Raw genomic sequence first — 17,840 nt, 5'->3', positions numbered from 1 at the left:
TAGCCCTAGATCGGGTCATGACAATATTGGTATCAGAGTACAAGGTTCAAATGTCCTAGGGAGTTTAATGTGGCACGTCAAGTAGAGCCTTGTTTATCGGTGTGAAGTGCGCCACATCTATGAATAGGAGGCTATGAGGCATCTTAGGAAATACTTCACTTCTTTCATGTTCTTATCGTGCTATAGAGTTGAACTTTAAGAGTTCCTCCTCTAATGCTTTCTCTTTACAATTATAGAATCATTGTTACACTCTAGAAATATTTTGTCTTACTATGGCTATAGATGGCTTAACCGTGAGCTGAGGTGGAGCCCACTTAATGGATTTTTATAAAAAGGACATATGATAATTTATATGAATAATGTATGTGAAGTTAAACACAACTCAAGGAGGACCCTTGAGCCAGATCCAAGTGTGAGCCCTCCAAAAAGATGTTTTTAAGTTATGTTTTTGGGCAATTTGACTTGGAGAGACCATAACGCCATCATGGCTCAGGAATTTGGGAAACCTTATAAAATAAAAGTTGTAGATAATTGGATTATCTTTCCAACCATAGGTTGTAGGAATTTATTCGATATAGGTATCAAGAGATATGACTATTTTACTGAACAAAGGTGCTGGCTGCGAATTTTAATTCCGAATTCTAAAAAATGGCTCGACCGGTTTTCAAATTTCTACTGATATAGAAATATTAATCGAGATTAGGGATTAATTAACCATGGTTGAATTATTAAGTGGTAATTTGAGATTAATTGAGATGAATTAAATTAAATAGTGGGATGAAAAGTGGTCCCCACTACCACATTGCCAATTCTAATTAGCCCATGCTTTAGTATGGGACATCTAGTCACCTTGGGCAGCACACATGGTCTTCATTTTGACCAAAATAGCAGCCAAAAACGTGTCCCAACTCCAGAATGTTCAAGAAAGAGAGAGAAGCCCTCATCTTCTCCAAATTTCCTAAGCTTTTGAGAAAGAAAGAATAGAGAGAAGTAACGAGAGAGAGAGAGGCGGACAAGCTTGAGAGTGAGGAAGAAATTGAGGGATTAAGTGTGGTGATTATTCAAGGTTATGGAAGCAAGAATGGATCCATTAGAGAAGCAAAAAAACGTTTTTGACCAAGCCCTCAAATTTTCAAGCAAATTGTTTCATAAAAGCCTAAGGTAAGATTTCATCTCCTTTTTCGTTTTCCCCCATCTTGAAGGTAATTGAAGCTTGTGTGAGTTGATGAATGTATGAAATTCTGGGTGTTAATGTTGAGGCATGGTAGGAGACGTTTGGGGCTGTTTTGGTATAGAAAATAATGAATTAATTTTGCTTAGTATTTGATTATTATTGTTATGGATTTTGGGATGAGAATGAAGGGATTAAATGGTTAAAGTTGAGGTTGAAATTCGTTTGTGGGCTATGGTAGGACTTGTGGTGATATTAACATGGCTTTCTTGAATTTAAATGAGTGATGTTTATGTTGAGGGGCTGCTGTTATAGGTCAGGAAAATTTGATGAAAAGTAGTATGAAATAAGGTGTAAAAATTATAGGTGGTTTGCTTGGCTTGTGGTATGTGTTCATGAGGTTTTTGAGCATCTTTATGTTGTTAGTTAAGGGCTATTTTGATAGGTTGTTATTGTTCTTGTTGAGATTGGAATATTAATAATAATTAAGGTTATATATTGCATTATATGTTGGTTGGGCTATTTTAGGATTGTTTCAATAAAACGTTAACACTATGGATCATTAAGGATAATTGGAAGATGTAGTAGTTGTATGTGGATTGGAATTGTTGTTGAGTGTTATGAATGTGGGCTGACTTAACTTACCAATAAGGTTATAATGAAGATATTAACTTGTATTAAATGGACTTGGAAGCAAGAAAATCCCATGATTAGTGTTGGTATTAAAATGGACAAATTTAGAGTATTTTTGAATATCGTCTTGGCTTGTCTTGACATGGCATTTGAAGGTGTGATTATTGATGTTGCTTGGGGATTTTATAACTGATTTGAAAGTGGAAAAAAAGTGAGAAATATAAGGGAGTTGCTGTCCAGAATTTTGTGTTTTGCAAACCCGTTTTTGGATGGGACTGCTGTTAGTAAATTTAGCATAACTCCTTGTGTAAAGATCCGTTTCGGTTGATTAAAGATGTTTTGGAAAGCTATTTGATAGAGCTAAAACTTTCATTTAGACTCTAAAACCCAGTTTTACTTTTATATACTCGAAAAAGGGTGATGAAGTTAAGGGGAGGTGTTGTCCAGTTTTTTTTGTTCGAAATAATCTACTAACGATAAAAACGTTTTATTCCTTTCCATATCTTAACCATAACGCTTAACGTATTAATATAGGTATGAGGCAGCATATACATGTTGTGTGTGGATAAACACTAAAGGTATGTAAAGCTAACTTTCTTTCTTTTGGCATGATTTATATGAAACAAACGGACGAAGGTATAAATTCCAAAGAAGCTCCTATTCTTAGAGACACTAGGATGGCTAATGTTCGTAAATTCCTAGAAATTATATCATTATATTTTGATACATGAGTTTGATTCCAGCCATTCTATTTTGGTATAATTCATCTTTTGATATAATTCATGCTTTAGTATAATTCATAATGGCAATCGAAGGTTACTTGAAATAACTATTATCTTGATTTTTAAATGATAGTTATTTCAATTATTCAATTGATCCCCATATTATGTTTCGAAATATGGAAAATGATTTCTGAAAGACTGTTTTGACCTAGACCATTGTGACATCGGAAAGAAGTACACTATGATTATATCTCAGTTTCTTTTATATGACTTGTCATCAGGATTAAGCTATTGAGTCTCTATAAATGTTTTTATATTTTAAATTGCATTTAGTTTCTCACTACTCTATTCGTGCATACTGTAACCATTCTTTCACTGAGCCTGGGCCAGGATATGTTATCAAGCGTACTACTCTGCATTTTTTGCTGTGCCCTAACGTGAGGGGGAAAATATGACATGTACATGAGTTGTGGTGTATGTTATGCCACGGAGTTATGTTGTGCCATGTACATATATGCTTATGATATGGTATGATATGATTTGATATAGCCATCTGATATGATATGATTTGTTACGGAGATATTCCCTACTCTGGTGTTATGATGTGTTGTGGCGCCAATGACGGGAGGGAGACCACGTTTTGTTCACCGAGTCCCATGACATGGAGCCGGATATGACATATGTCTTTGCATATATGATTTGTGATTATGATAAGCATTTTGAAATTCTGAACATTTATTTCGTTTTCTGTACATACTATTCAGATTATGATTTTAATTTATTATAATTTATGCTTTACATATTCGGTATATTTTTCGTACTGACCCCCTTTCTTCTGGGGCTGCGTTACATGCCCGCAGGTACCGAAGTTTGATTTGCTGATCCACCTGTTTAGGATATTTGTTGCGTCGTTGACAGTGCTTCTTTGTTCGGAGCTTGTATTTTGGTACTGACTTTATCTTTGTATATTTGGACATTTTGGTCAGGGGTACGATGGGGCCCTGTCCCATCATATGACTATGCTATCATCTGTAGAGGTTTGTAGACAGAGTTATGTTGTGGGTTTTGTATATATGTTTTGGGTTGAGTGTGTTTCGTGATGGCCTATCAACCCTCGTGCCTACATCTATTTTTGTGATCTATTTAGCAATCTTTCCTAATCACTACCTATGTTTATTCGGTTAAAAAGCTAATTTAGGATAAGGGTACGTTTGGGTGCCCAACTCGGGCACCAGTCACGGCCTACGAGGTTGGGTCGTGACATTCATGCCTCCATAAAGATACCCTATTCGAAGCAATGTTGAGGGAGAAGAGAAATGGGATCTAAATGACCCATTAAATGAACAAGTGCCTAATATGGAGTTTCGGGCCACTTTTCAAATTCTTAGCCAAGCCGTGACTACTCAAGTTAATCGAGGATTAGTCGCTCCTCCTAATGTGTCTATACAAGCTTCAAGGGTTAGAGACTTTATGAGGATGAATCCTTTTGAGTTTCATGGGTCAAAGGTTAATGAGGATCCCCATGAATTTATTGATGAATTGTATAAGATTGTTGATATTATGGGAGTGTCTTCAGAGGAGAAGGCAGATTTGGTGGCTTACCAACTCAAAGGTGTTTCTCAATTATGGTACAACCAATGGAAAATGAAAGGGTGGAAGAGGGTTCCATAGATTGGGAAAATTTCAAAGTTGCATTTCTTGACCACTTCTTCCTACTTGAGTCGAAAGAGGTAAAGGTGTTGGAGTTTATCAACCTCAAGCAAGGAAGCATGAGTGTGAGGGAATATGTCCTTAAGTTCATAAAGTTTTCCATGCATGCTCCTTTTTTTTGGTAACCAACTCACGTGCCTGAATGAGTAGGTTTTCTTTGGGTTTGTCGGACTTGGTGATGAAAGAATGCCGAACTATTATACCCATCAAGAAAATGGATATTTCTAGGCTCACGACTTATGCCAAAAAAATTGAAGGGGAGAAACTTAAGGAGAAGAAAGTAAGGAGACCAAGAGGTCTCCATTTGAAGGTGGGTTTTCTCAATCTAAATCTGCTGGTGGAAATGGTCGTTTCCGACAAGGCTAAAAGTTTCAAGGCCAAGGTTTTTAAAACACTCTAGCTCCAAAATTTGAGAAGGATAAGGTACCTAATCCTAAGGCATAAGGAGAAGCTCTGGGTGGTCAAGTCATCCCTCTATGCAATAAGTGTGGGAAACACCATAGGGGAGAGTGCTTAGAGGGATTAGATGTTTACTACAAGTGTGGGAAACTAGGTCATCATGTAAAAGAGTGTAGGATTGGGGCTAAACCCAAGGCCTAGATTTAGGCTTCCAATCATCCAGATCAGCATACTACTACTTTGGGTAGCGATCAGCACCAAAACAGTAATTATGCCCTTCAGACTCGTTAGGAGTTAAAAGATTTCCTCAATGTTGTGATTGGTAAGTAGAAAGTCTTTGACCTTAATGTTTATTCATTGTTAGACCTGGGTGCTACTCTATCATTTGTTACTATTTATCTTGCTATGAGATTGATTGTTAGTACCGAGGTCTTGCTAGAGCCTTTTTCAGTCTATACTCCCGTTGGTGATTCAATTGTGGCTAAGAAAGTTTATAGAAATTGCACAGTTTAAGTTTTTCATAAAATCACCTTAGTTAATCTTGAAGAGCTTGATATGATCGATTTTGATGTTATTCTCGATATAGATTGGCTTTATGCATGTTATGCTTCCATATGTTGTAGAACCCGTGTGGTCAAGTTTTAGTTTCCAAATGAGCCAGTCCTAGAATGGAAAGGTAGTGATTCCGTGTTTAAGGGTCAATTTATCTCATGCCTTAAAACTCGAAAAATGATTTCTAAGGTTTGCATCTACCATCTAGTTTGGTTAGAGATACTAATTTCTAAACTCCTACTCTTGAGTCAGTTCTAATTATTAATGTGTTTTCAAAAGTTTTTCCAGATGATCTCCTAGGCATTCCTCCCGAAAGGGAAATAGACTTTGGTAGCGATCTCTTTTCTGATACTCAGCCTATCTCTATTCCTCTTTATTGAATGGCCCATGAAGAATTAAAAGAGTTAAATAATCAGTTGAAGGATTTATTGGATAAGAATTTTATTAGACTGAGTATCTCTCCATGCGGTGCTCCAGTTCTCTTTGTTAGAAAGAAAGATGGCTCTCTCCGTATGTGTATTAATTATCGGTAATTGAACCAGGTCAGAATTGAGAATATGTATCCCATTCCAAGGATTGATGACTTGTTATATAAACTTCAAAGAGCGAACCACTTCTCAAAGATTAATCTTTGATCGAGTTATCATCAACTCCGAGTAAGCGAATGTGACATTCCAAAGATGACTTCTAAAACTTAGTATGGTCACTTTGAATTCATCGTTATGTCTTTTGGTCTTACGAATTCCTCTGCGACTTTTATGAATTTGATGAATAAGGTGTTTAAACAGTACTTGGATATGTTTGTGATTATATTCACTGATGACATTTTGATCTATTCTAGAAGTGAAGAAAATCATGTTGATCATTTGAGGATTGAGTTGCAAATTCTCAAGGACCGACAATTGTATCCAAAGTTTAGTAAGTGTGAATTTTGGTTATAGTCAGTTCCTTTCCTTGGCCATATTATCTCCGGTAAAGGAATTATGGTTAATCCAAAGAAGACCTAGGCGGTTAAGAATTGTCCTACACCATTGTGTCCTTCTAATATTCAGAGTTTCTTGGGCTTAGCTAGTTATTATAGACGGTTTGTGGAAGGTTTCTCTTTTATTGCGTCTCTTTTGACTACTTTGACTCAAAAGAAGGTGAAATTCCAATGGTTCGAGGCATGTGAGAAAAACATCCACGAGTTGAAGGATAGGATTATCTCTACTCCAGTGTTGACTTTACCAAAAGGATCCGATGGATTAGTTTTATATTATGATGCTTCACAAATTGGTCTTGATTGTTTTCTAATGCAAAATGGTAACGTGATAGCCTATGCTTCTAGGCAACTCAAGGTACATGAAAAGAACTACCTAACCCATAATTTGGAGTTAGTGGAAGCACTATTTGATTTAAAGTTGTGGAGACACTACTTGTATGGTTTGCATGTGGATATTTCATTGATCACAAAATTTTACAATAAGTGTTCACCCAAAAGAACTTGAACCTTTGACAAAGAAGATGGCTTCAATTTTTTAAAGACTATGATATAAGTGTGCTATATTATCCGAGTAAGGAAAATGTGGTTGCCAATGCTCTTAGTAGATTTTTTATGAACAGTGTTGCCTATATTGAGGATGAAAAGAAAGAGCTAGCGCTGGATGTGTATAGATTGTTCCATTTGGGAGTTCGATTGGTTGATTCCGAGGATAGTGGTGTTATTGTGCAAGATGATTCCAAATCATATCTTGTGGCAGATGTTAAGGCCAAACATGATAGTTATCCTTCTTTGATTGCGGTTGCCGAAAAATCCATTGAGGCTTTCTCCCAAGGGAGAGATAGTATTTTGAGATATAAAGGTCGATTGTGTGTTCCCATTATTGATGGCTGAGAGATATGATATTGTGCAAAGCTCATAGTTTGCAGTACTCTATTCATCTAGGTTCCACAAAAATGTACCTAGATTTGAGGAAAGTATATTGGTGGAATGGCATGAAAAAAGGATGTTGTGGAATTTGTGGTTATGTCTAAATTGTCAATAGGTGAAAGTTGAGCATCAAAAACATAGAGGTTTGGCTCAAGACATTGAGATTCCTACTTGAAAGTGGGAATCCTTGAATATGGACTTCATTACTAGTTTTCCTTATACTCATAGGAAACATGAGTCTATTTAAGTGATTGTGGATTGAATGAGTAAGTCGGCACATTTTCTTCCGGTTAAGGCTTCATATACGACCAATGACTATGCTAGATTGTATATTTAAGAGTTGTTTAAGCTTTATGGTGTTCCATTTTATATCATTTCAGATTGAGGTACTCAGTTCACATCCCAGTTTTGAAGATCTATTGAAAAGGGTCTTGGAACTCAAGTGAAGCTTAGTACAACTTTTCACCCTCAAAAGATGGTCAGGGCAAGCGTACCATTTAGACTCTAGTGGACATGTTCAAAGCATACATCATTGTTTTTAAAGGAAATTGGGATGATCATTTTCCATTGATAAAGTTTGCCTATAATAATAATTATCACTCTAGCATTGAGATGACTCCCTTGAAGGCTGTATGGTAGGAGGTGTAGCACTCCGATCGGCTGGTTCGAGGTAGGTGAAGTTGCTTTGATAGGACCAGATTTGATATTTGAGGCTAAGGAGAAGGTTAGACTTATTATATAAAGATTGAAGACAACCTAAAGCCGATAAAAGTCCTATTTGGATGTGAGGAGAAGATAGCTTGAATTTGGGTTAATTATTGGGTTTATTTGAAAATTTCACCCATAAAGAGTGTGATGCATTTTGGTAATATAGTAAAGCTAATTCTCTGCTATGTTGACTTATATCAGATTTTGAGATGGATTGGTAAAGTGGCTTATGAGTTGGACTTACCTTCAGTCTTGACATCACTGCATCCGGTGCTTCATGTGTCCTTATTGAGGAAGTCTATTGGTGATCCTAGCTCTTTTTTGCTATTGGACAACATTGAGATGAAAGAGAGTCTTTGATATAAGGAGGTTCCAGTTTAGATCTTAGACCGACAAGCTAGAAATTTGAGAAACAAGGAAATAGCTTCTGTTAAAGTGTTATGGAGGAACCAAGAGGTAGAGGGTTCTATATGGGAAGCCGAAGCCGATATGATGTTCTGATATCCTTATCTCTTTTCTTTTGTGCCTAGGTTAGGTATTTGGTTCCTTCATTAACCAATCTGCCCAAATCTGTTTCAGTTGGTCTCATGTTTTCTTATGCATTCATAGTCATGATATAAGTTTTAAACTCATGTTTTAGCTTGAGATAATTTTTTTTATGTTTTATGCATTTTTGAGATGTTTTGCATTCATATTGGGTTGCTATGTTCCTTTCATATTGTATCAAAGCTAGTTTGAGTCCCATTCAAGGAAGAATGTCTTCAAGGGGGGAGAGGGATATGGTAAGACCTCAAAAGTTGAAAAGATAGAAAATGAGGTTCAAAGGACGATTTTCCAGAAAACTCAGGTTTTTGGCACCAGGTGATGACCACGAAGACTATCACGAACCATATTTCTCACCACCTCTTATAGTGGGCTATCTTGGTTAAAATCTAGACAATCAGGTTTGCAGAGAAGGGATCACGATCGCTGGAGTATACCACGAGTCGTGGTGCCTCCCGTGGTGGATCCTCCTACAGTTCGTGTTGACACCGCCATTACATCCTCTCCACCACAGGTCGTATTTCCCTTCATGGACTGTGGTGGGTGTCATGGTGGGTACCCCTTTCAAGGAACTTTTCTCAAAAGTCAAGTCCCTCAGCATGATGGTGAAAACGGACCATATTGCCCAACACATTCCGTGGAGAGGTCCCGTCCAGGTGCTCGAATTGAGTTTTAGGTTGGGGGTATTTTGGGCATTCCCCATATTTCATTAATGAATGTGGATAATTTTTCAGACTATATTCTCACCTATTAACTAACCTAAGCATCCTTAACCCTCTCATTCTCACCATAACTCCCAAATCACAAAATCATCCCTTCTAAATTCCCTCTGAAGAGTTTTCTTCTTACACAAGCAAATTCAAGGGAAATCTTTAGGTCAAGCTTAAATTCTCTTTAATCTAGGGATTCCAATGGTCAAGGTATGTGGGACTTCATATATGGGTACCTTTCACCCATGGAATCCCAAGATTTCTCACAAATTCTCTTATGTTTACTTCTTCAAAAAGTCCAAATTCTATGGTGTTGCATTGGTTCTTCTTAATTATGATATATTTCAATGATAGTAGCCTCCTTATGTATAATTCACATTATATTTGATGATTTTAAGATAAATTTCAATGATTCATGATATATGCTAATTCTTAATGTGATTTATGAGTTATGATCATGATTTTCAAGTTATATTCAATGAAGGTTTTTTTAATTCAAAATTGGGCCAAGCCCATTTTTGATAAACAAAAAGGATAAAATAACCATATACAAACCCAAGTCCAATTACCTGAGTATGTAAATGTCACAAAAAAGAAACAAAAATCTAAAAAGAAAGACATAAAAAAAACTAGATTAAGGACAAATAGAGAAAGGTCTAGAAAATGTCGACCCCATCGTCTTCCTCCATCTACATCCTCAGGAGACTTCTACCTTAGCTTTAAATCATTCATTTTTGCTGAACCATTTTTGATGATCTTGAGTGAATTCCACATAGATACTTAACCTCTAACAAATGACATGGAATTGACATCGGTGATGATTTCTTTAGCTCAAGACGTAGGTTTTAGATTCGAACCAAAAAACTTGAAACATCGGGGTAAAAACTGCATCTCAAATCGGTGAATCAGTCAAATTCCACCAAACCCCCATGGCTCCTTCCTTCTACACAGAATGAGTTCGAAGAACTAATACCAGCGTGAAGAGATCCTTCTCTAATAGGTATGTTTGGCTTTCATTGACCCTCTGATGATAACCATACTGCACCTGATAAATGATCCTCTGTTTTGTATTCAGTGTATAGTAGTATCAATTTCTGCTTCTAAATGTGTTTTCTTCTGACATTGAACTCATCCTTATTATCGCATGCCTTCTTGTGTGTTGAATGCCTTATTTTGTATTTTCTCGATCCTTAGATTCGTAATCCTTTTTTGTTTCATCTCTATAATTTTTCTTCCTTGTTGAAGTAACTCCTGCATGTTATAGAACTTCTTCCTTGGTGTACCTGCAAAAGGAACAACATAGTTAGCTAAAAAATCTGCCAATGTATTTCCTTCTCTGACAGTATGAACCACTTCCACATCTGCATTCACCATCCACAATTTAATATATTGAACATCCATTAATATTACCAATGGGACTTCCCACACTTTATCTAACACCTTTTCAACTTTCAATGAATCTGTTTCTATGATTAAAGGTATTGTTCCATTATCAAGACAATATTTCAATCCTGCTTTGAATGCCTTCATTTCTGCCATAATAGCTATACCATTGTCTATTTCTTTATCTTCTGCAAATAGTAAACTTCCTTCCTCATTATGAACATAAAAGGCTATAGAACTAGGACCAGGATTCCCTTTACTGGCTCCATCAAAATTGCATTTCAAACTCCCCAAAGGTGGGTGGTTCCAATATACCACCCTGCTTCTGATTAGATGAGAATAATCCTCCAATAATTTAATAATCAAGGGCCATATATTAGGGAGGTTTCTCAGCCATGAGTATCTGTTTTTAGCAAAAAGATAAATTTTTGTTGACCTCCAAAATCATAGTGTGGTAAGACATACTTCCTCCATTCTTGACAATATTCCTTCTTTTCCATAGTTTACAAATTATAAAACTGGGGACTAGATTAAGCATTGGTTTTAATTTGCTACCACAATTAGCAGTCCACCATAGTTCTATTTCTTGTCTAAGTTGTACCATTGTTCCTTGAATTCCTGCTGCATCTACAAAGGTTTCCCATAATGTACAAGCTGTAGGGCAATATAGAAAAAGATGATCACATGTCTCCTCTACATTAGAGTTGCAAATATAATATTTAACTGATTTAATGATCCTCATTCTCACCAACACCTCCCCTATACGAATTCTCATATGCCATAATCTCCGTAACATAAAGGAGATTTTAAATGATAAACCTTTCTCCCAAATAATTATGATCTTCTCCTGTTTATCCTTTCTGTTCCTCAGAATATCCCAAGCACTACCCATAGAAAACTTACCAGTTCCAGTAGGCATCAACCATGGTTTATCTCTCTCATCTAGTCTCAATATATTGCTCATGTTAGACATAATGTGATTACTGACATCTATAGGAAAATTCTCTTCCAAAGCATTGTTGTTCCATTCTTCCTCTAACATAATCTGTTGTACTTCTTCTATACTTCCTTGATTATGATTAATAAGAAAATAATAATGTAAAGCCCCCAATTATGTCCAGTTGTCAAACCACACACTATATTTCCCATTTCTTGGTTCCCACTAAATATCCTGATCTATAGAGTCTCTTGCCTGTAACATGAGTTTCCATACCTGAGAGCCTCTTGTCCATACTACCACTTGTGGCGTATGTCTTTTAAAATACTTGTTCCACATAAATTTAGACCATAAAATGTTAGTGGTCCTTAAATTCCACTATAATTTAGCATAGAGTGCTTTTGAGACATCAAATAGAGATTTGACACCAAGTCCTCCTTCATTCTTTGGCAAATATATGTCATCCCAAGCAATCCAGTGTTTAGTCCTGCCCTCCTATTTAAAATTCCATAAGAATTTAGCAAAAATCTTATGAATATCTTGAATAATACATTTTGAAGGACAAATAACAGATAACAAATGTATAGGGATGCTCTGTAAAACATAATTGATCAATATTGATTTTCCTCCAAATGAAAGAAACCTTCCTTTCCATAGTTGCAATTTATTTTGGACCTTCTTGATTAGCTCAATAAAGTGAACCTTCTTCATTTTAGCATGTCCAATAGGACACCCTAAATATGTCAAAGGAAACTTTTCCCTATTCAAACCTGTGATATCTTCCACTTCTTGAACAATTGCTGATGCTTTCTTGTTGAATATGTAAAAGAAACTCTTCCCCTTATTAATAAGTTGACCTGACTGAGCTTCATACAATTGTAGAGTATCTATGATTAACTGTAAAGATATTTTATCAGAAGATATAAATATAATAGTATCATTTGCATATGCAAGATGCTTTAACTCATCACTCCATTTTGGTAATCCAAAGCTCTTAAATTCATAGTTGTTAAACAAAGAATTAAGGGCCTTGGATAGTACTTCTACTGTCAATATCAAATGGGATGGAGATAGAGGACCCCCTTGCTTTACCCCTCTAGTAGAGTGAAAGAAACTATGAACTTGCCATTAATCAATATAGAACACCAGTTATTGGCCACCAACCTCCAGATCATGTCCAACATCCTATTATTGAAACCCATATTCTCCAACACTCTAATTAGGAACTTCCAATCCACCTTGTCATAAGCTTTAGCCATGTCTAGCTTGATAACCACATTGCAGGCTTCCCTATCTTTCTAATTTCTGAGACTTTTTCTTTTGCTAAAAGCATATTTTCAGTGATATTTCTCCCTTTTACAAAACCTGACTAATTAGGGGAAATCAGTCTTGGATGCAGCCCTTCCAATCTATCATGAAGCAGCCTTGAGATAATTTTATTAAGAAAATTACTCAAACTAATTAGTCTAAGGTTAGTTAAAGATTGGATGATATCTTTTTTAGGTAATAAAAAAAAATAGTATGATTAATAGACTTAGGTAAAGATGAACCCTAAAAGAACTCATGAACCACCTTGACAATGTCTGAACCAACAATATCCCAGCAAACTTGATAGAAATGTCCTATGAACCCTTCTGGCCCACAAGCACTCTCTGCACTCAGTTCAAATACAACTTTCTTGATTTCAGCTTCTAGAGGTAGAGCATTCAGCTTCTCATTATCATCTTGATCTATTTGGGGAACAATATGCTGCGACAAAGAGAAATCAGAGTTACTAACACCCCAGTGAACTGATCCTTAAAAAAACATACTGCCTCCTCTGCAATCTCCTTATCCCCTTCAGCCCATGTCCCATCATCCCTTTTCATCTTGTTAATAGCCAATCTCTTTCTTCTTCTCTTGACTAAACTGTGGAAAAATCTGGTATTTCTATCCCCTTCCTCAAACCATTACATACTAGCCTTTTGTCTCCAATATTCTTCTTCATAATGTAGATATAATTTTACTTCAGCTTGGGCCAGTTGCAAAATTGCTCTATTTTTAGAAGAAGGATATTCTTCAAAATATTTCTCTTTCACTTTCATAATTTCCTCCCTTATTATCAACTCATTGAAAATGTCTTCAAACTTCTTCTTACTCCATTTAGACAAAACTTGCTTTGTCCTCTTCTGCTTAATCTTTAATTGAATAAATATATCTCCCATATCTTCAGCTACCCAGTTTTGTTCAACCATCTCTTTAAAGTCCTCTCTCTCCATTCATAACTTCAAAAAATTGAAAGGTTTAACATTGTTTTGATTCTACTCCTACAAGTCAGTAATAATGGTGCATGTTCAGAACCGGTTCTGGCCAGATGATGCAAATTGGTATCTCCATACAAATTTGATTAACTTTAATTAACCACCACTCTGACTAGCCTCTTGAAAATGCACTCATTAGTTACTCTCCCATTTCACCAAGTAAAAGGCTTCCAAAGAAGTGTACATCAAGTAACTCACAAGAGTTAATATAAAAGGAAAAATCTTCATAATGTTGAGGATAAATAGGTAAGCCTCCAATCTTTTCTTCTACACCTATAATTACATTAAAGTCTCCACCCACAACCCAAGGAACTGAGATATTATGTGTAATAGAATAAATATCATCCCAAAGTCTCATCCTCTCACTAGAATTGCATTTAGATAATTAATTATTGTGAGTTTTTGATTACCATCCTCTAGTGTCAGTTGTAAAGTCAATTATTTCTCAGTGTCTGATGTAAGTCCTACCTATATGTGATCTCTGATAATGATCCAAATCTGACCATTACGGTTATAGTTCACATAATTCATTTCCAACCTTCTTTTGTATCTTTGAATATGACTAGTATTCTAAAAAGGTTCCATCAGAGCAATTAAAGCAAATTTATGGTGTTTGTTTAACATTTGAACCCTATGAAATGCATGTTGAATGTTAACAGATCTAATATTCCAAAAAAGAGCTTTCAAAGTCATTTAGTAACTACTTTCGCCCCCCCATTTATCCTGAATCCTTGTTGGTATGGTATTGCTTGTAGCTTCTCCCTTGCTCCTACCTTTCTTGGCTTTAGCCATAACTCTTGGAGATAAACCTGCTTCTGTGCCTACTTTGTTGATATTGTTGTTGTTGTTTTCTTCTTCTTCTTCTTCATCATCATCATCATAATATCTTTTAGTATTTGATAATGCAAGAGTGCCTATATACTCTTTATGATGGCTATGATGTGACACAATTGCGTGCAGGCTACTCATGGGAGGGGATTTCTAGCCACCTGGGACTGCAACCTCCTTGGTTTCTTACCCTGTATCTCTTTTAATTTGCCAAACCTGGTGTTGTACATAATCAGGTGGAAACCTCCCCTCCCCCGCTGTAATAACTTAAAGTGGTTGTTGATCCATCCTATTTGCCATCTCCTTTGAAATAGTAAGATCTTTTTTATTTTCTTGCCCTCTATATATCTCTATTTTCTGCTCCTTATTTCCCTCTGTATTATATTCTTCTGTAGCACCAGTCTTTGTATCAGCTGATATATGATTTTTTCCCTCAACTGATTTCCTCCTTTCATTCTCTACTTCACAGGCTTAACAATCAAGAGCATCGGATTTATGCTCCTGATCAACAATAGTAGCTGCTTTCTGATGCTCTTTATTCTCTTTCTTACAAAAGGACTTTGATATCCACTCTTTTGTAGATATTTGTTGCTCATTGCTCTCATTTCTGCTTCCCATCTTAATAGTACTTTCCTTCTCATTCCTTTCTACATTTGTGATTATTGTATTTGTCTTTCTCAGTTTTCTCACTTTCTCTTGTAACTACTATACAACTTTGTTGTAGAATTTCCTTGTCATTATTGTGATATGCTAATACATCAAAGGTATTAGCCATAGTAATCCTTTCCTTCCCTCCAGCAACTTTGTTCGCACTCCCAATTTGCCCATTCTTATTCACAGGGAACCTCCTACTAGTAGGATTCCATCTTTTGAATTGATTTTCCATTCTAACTACAGGGTTTGCATTAGATTTATCTTTCTCTCCTTCTTCTATTTGCTTCCCTTTCCCATCGACCTCCATATTAATCCTTAGTTCTGGATGTAACACTCTACATTCTCATTTATCATGACCTTGAAGGTTACATTCTTTACAAAATTTAGGAACCATATCATTTGCACCTTCACTTTCTCAACTCTAGAGGTTCCTTCCTTCTCATTTACACTTCTAATTCTACAAATTTAGAGAAATCAGCCAGTAAATACACCTGCACTTTTACCCTAGCACAACTAGGTCTAGTCTTGTTGATCGTGGCTAAGTCTAGGTGCAAATGTTTTCCAATTGCATAGGCTACTGAAAATATGGATTCTTGAACAAAATACATAGGTTTCAAATCCAAAAAAGAAATCCATGCCATAGCTTGAATAGTCTCCTCCTCTATATTAAACTTTTCATCATATATCAACAGCCTGATCAGATATGAAATCCATCTTTAGTAAGAATATAGTAGCTTGGTTTTGACATTACATTAATAAAATCTTCTTGAAGATTAAATCTCATTAATATATGTCTATTCCTCAATAAACTAATCTTACAATCACCTTTTACATTACATTGCTTGGGTATTTGAGTCCGAAGGTCATCTAATTCCGTCCATCCATATGAGAATTTACCAACCACCACATATTGTAAATTCTTGATGGTATTCATTCGATCAACTTCTTTTTCTATCCATGTAACTCTGGGAATTCCATTGTTATATCATATCTTCTTTATTGAATGGGTTCAACAAGAGGCATAGCAAGGATTGGTGATTTATTTTCCTGAACAATGTTTGCATATTGTTCCATGACTTGTGAATTACCAGTATTAACGTTAGGCAATTCATTAGAACATGAGGACAAATTAGGCTTGATGAGAGAGTTGGAACTAGTAGGCTTGTTAGGGTGACCAAGAAGAGGAAATTATGAGAGGTTTCTCTAGTCAATCACAGAAAGTGGCTAACAGTGTCCGATCCGGCCATAAGTGGTGGTGATGATCAAAATATCCGGTAGCTAGGCAAACTAGGGTTCCGTCATTTCATGGTTTTAAATTTTACAATTTAAATAACAATCAAAGCTTTATTTAATGATCTTCAAGGTTTATGAATTATTTATGAAAAGTTTTGAATGATGATTCTATGATCTTTCAAGCAAGTTAATGATAGGGTCAACTAAGACCCTAAAGATGTTGTATAAATAAAGATTTGTAATGTTGGAAGGTCTACACCCACATTACATAAATCACATCATAGATGAGCTATTCTTATGATTTTACTATGATGATGATAGATGAGCTACTCTTATGTTACCTTTATAAAGATGGGTTGATACTATTATTATCTTTCCTTATTATGTTATTAACTATATTTTCATGAAAGTTCTTATGGGATAATGACTAAGCACCGAGAGGACTTTAAGGTGGGGTTCATCCTGGTATGCCATTGTAGCTATCCAAGGAAATCCTAGTAGCAACCTTTAGTCCCAAACTACATTGCCCGAGTGCGTTGAAATAATCCAATAGGGCGAAGCTAATAGATCCACGTAGCAAAGTTAAAAGAGTTATTAATAGAGTATGCTCTGGCAAGGTAGCCTCCTCCATCTGAATATGGGAGATCGAATTCCATGTATTAACTGGAATGGTCTTATATGTCGGTTAAATGTTTTATCCCACACTATTTAAGGTAAACTTAGGAGTCCTTATGATGATTATTAGATTTTGATGCATTGACCAATGAGTTTAATGTTTTAATATTTTCATGACTTTACTCATTTTTTAAAGATATTGGTCTTGCATGCCATGATTCATATTAACTATGTCCTACATTTATTAATCATACATACTTCTCACATACTTAGTGCATTTTATGTGCTAACACATAATTTTTGCGTACATTGTATCATAATATATGCTCTGACGTTCACGCTCACTCTCCTCCCGCTCGTGGTTAGTGCTTACTATTATGATGTTGGTTAGTCTTCATGTTCCAAGGATGAGATAATTTACTTGCTTATGAGTCTATGACTTTATTTTACCTTTTATATTGGGTGAGTTGGGAGATTTTCTTACACCCCCATCTAATAATAGAGGCATGTTAGATAGCAGGAGTCTATGTTTTCACTTTCTCATTTCGAGACTTATGTTATATATTGAGATTTTGCTTCCGTATCTTTGATCTTTGCTTATTTTTTTGCCTTATGCATGCTTACGGATGATATGCTAAGAGGCTTGGTTGGGGTCCCTCAGAATTCTAATCACCATGTCACGGCTTGGCCCTAGTTTGGACCATGACACCAGTCCATACCTAGAATGACATTGAAATCTACTATTTCCAACTCAACTAAGTTGGCTGTGGTGTATTTATGATAGATGGAAACTGTACACTCTCTACATACTCTTTTAGCTAGAATAGACACAC

General features: G+C 35.9%; 2 long non-coding RNA genes across 2 annotated transcripts; both read left to right on the top strand.

Moving 5' to 3' along the window:
- The first annotated feature begins 844 nt into the window (after nt 1-844).
- LOC129876170 (uncharacterized) lies at nt 845-3,600 on the top strand. Its single transcript, XR_008763329.1, has 3 exons — nt 845-1,161; nt 2,339-2,382; nt 3,387-3,600. It is a non-coding gene; the product is annotated as an uncharacterized LOC129876170 (long non-coding RNA).
- A 6,060-nt stretch (nt 3,601-9,660) lies between these two features.
- LOC129880568 (uncharacterized) lies at nt 9,661-16,427 on the top strand. Its single transcript, XR_008765433.1, has 3 exons — nt 9,661-10,057; nt 14,638-14,818; nt 14,975-16,427. It is a non-coding gene; the product is annotated as an uncharacterized LOC129880568 (long non-coding RNA).
- Nucleotides 16,428-17,840: the final 1,413 nt, after the last annotated feature.

This window comes from Solanum dulcamara, chromosome 2, assembly GCF_947179165.1.
Source record: "Solanum dulcamara chromosome 2, daSolDulc1.2, whole genome shotgun sequence".
Taxonomy (NCBI): Eukaryota; Viridiplantae; Streptophyta; class Magnoliopsida; order Solanales; family Solanaceae; genus Solanum; species Solanum dulcamara.
This window is presented reverse-complemented; position numbering and strand designations above follow the sequence as displayed.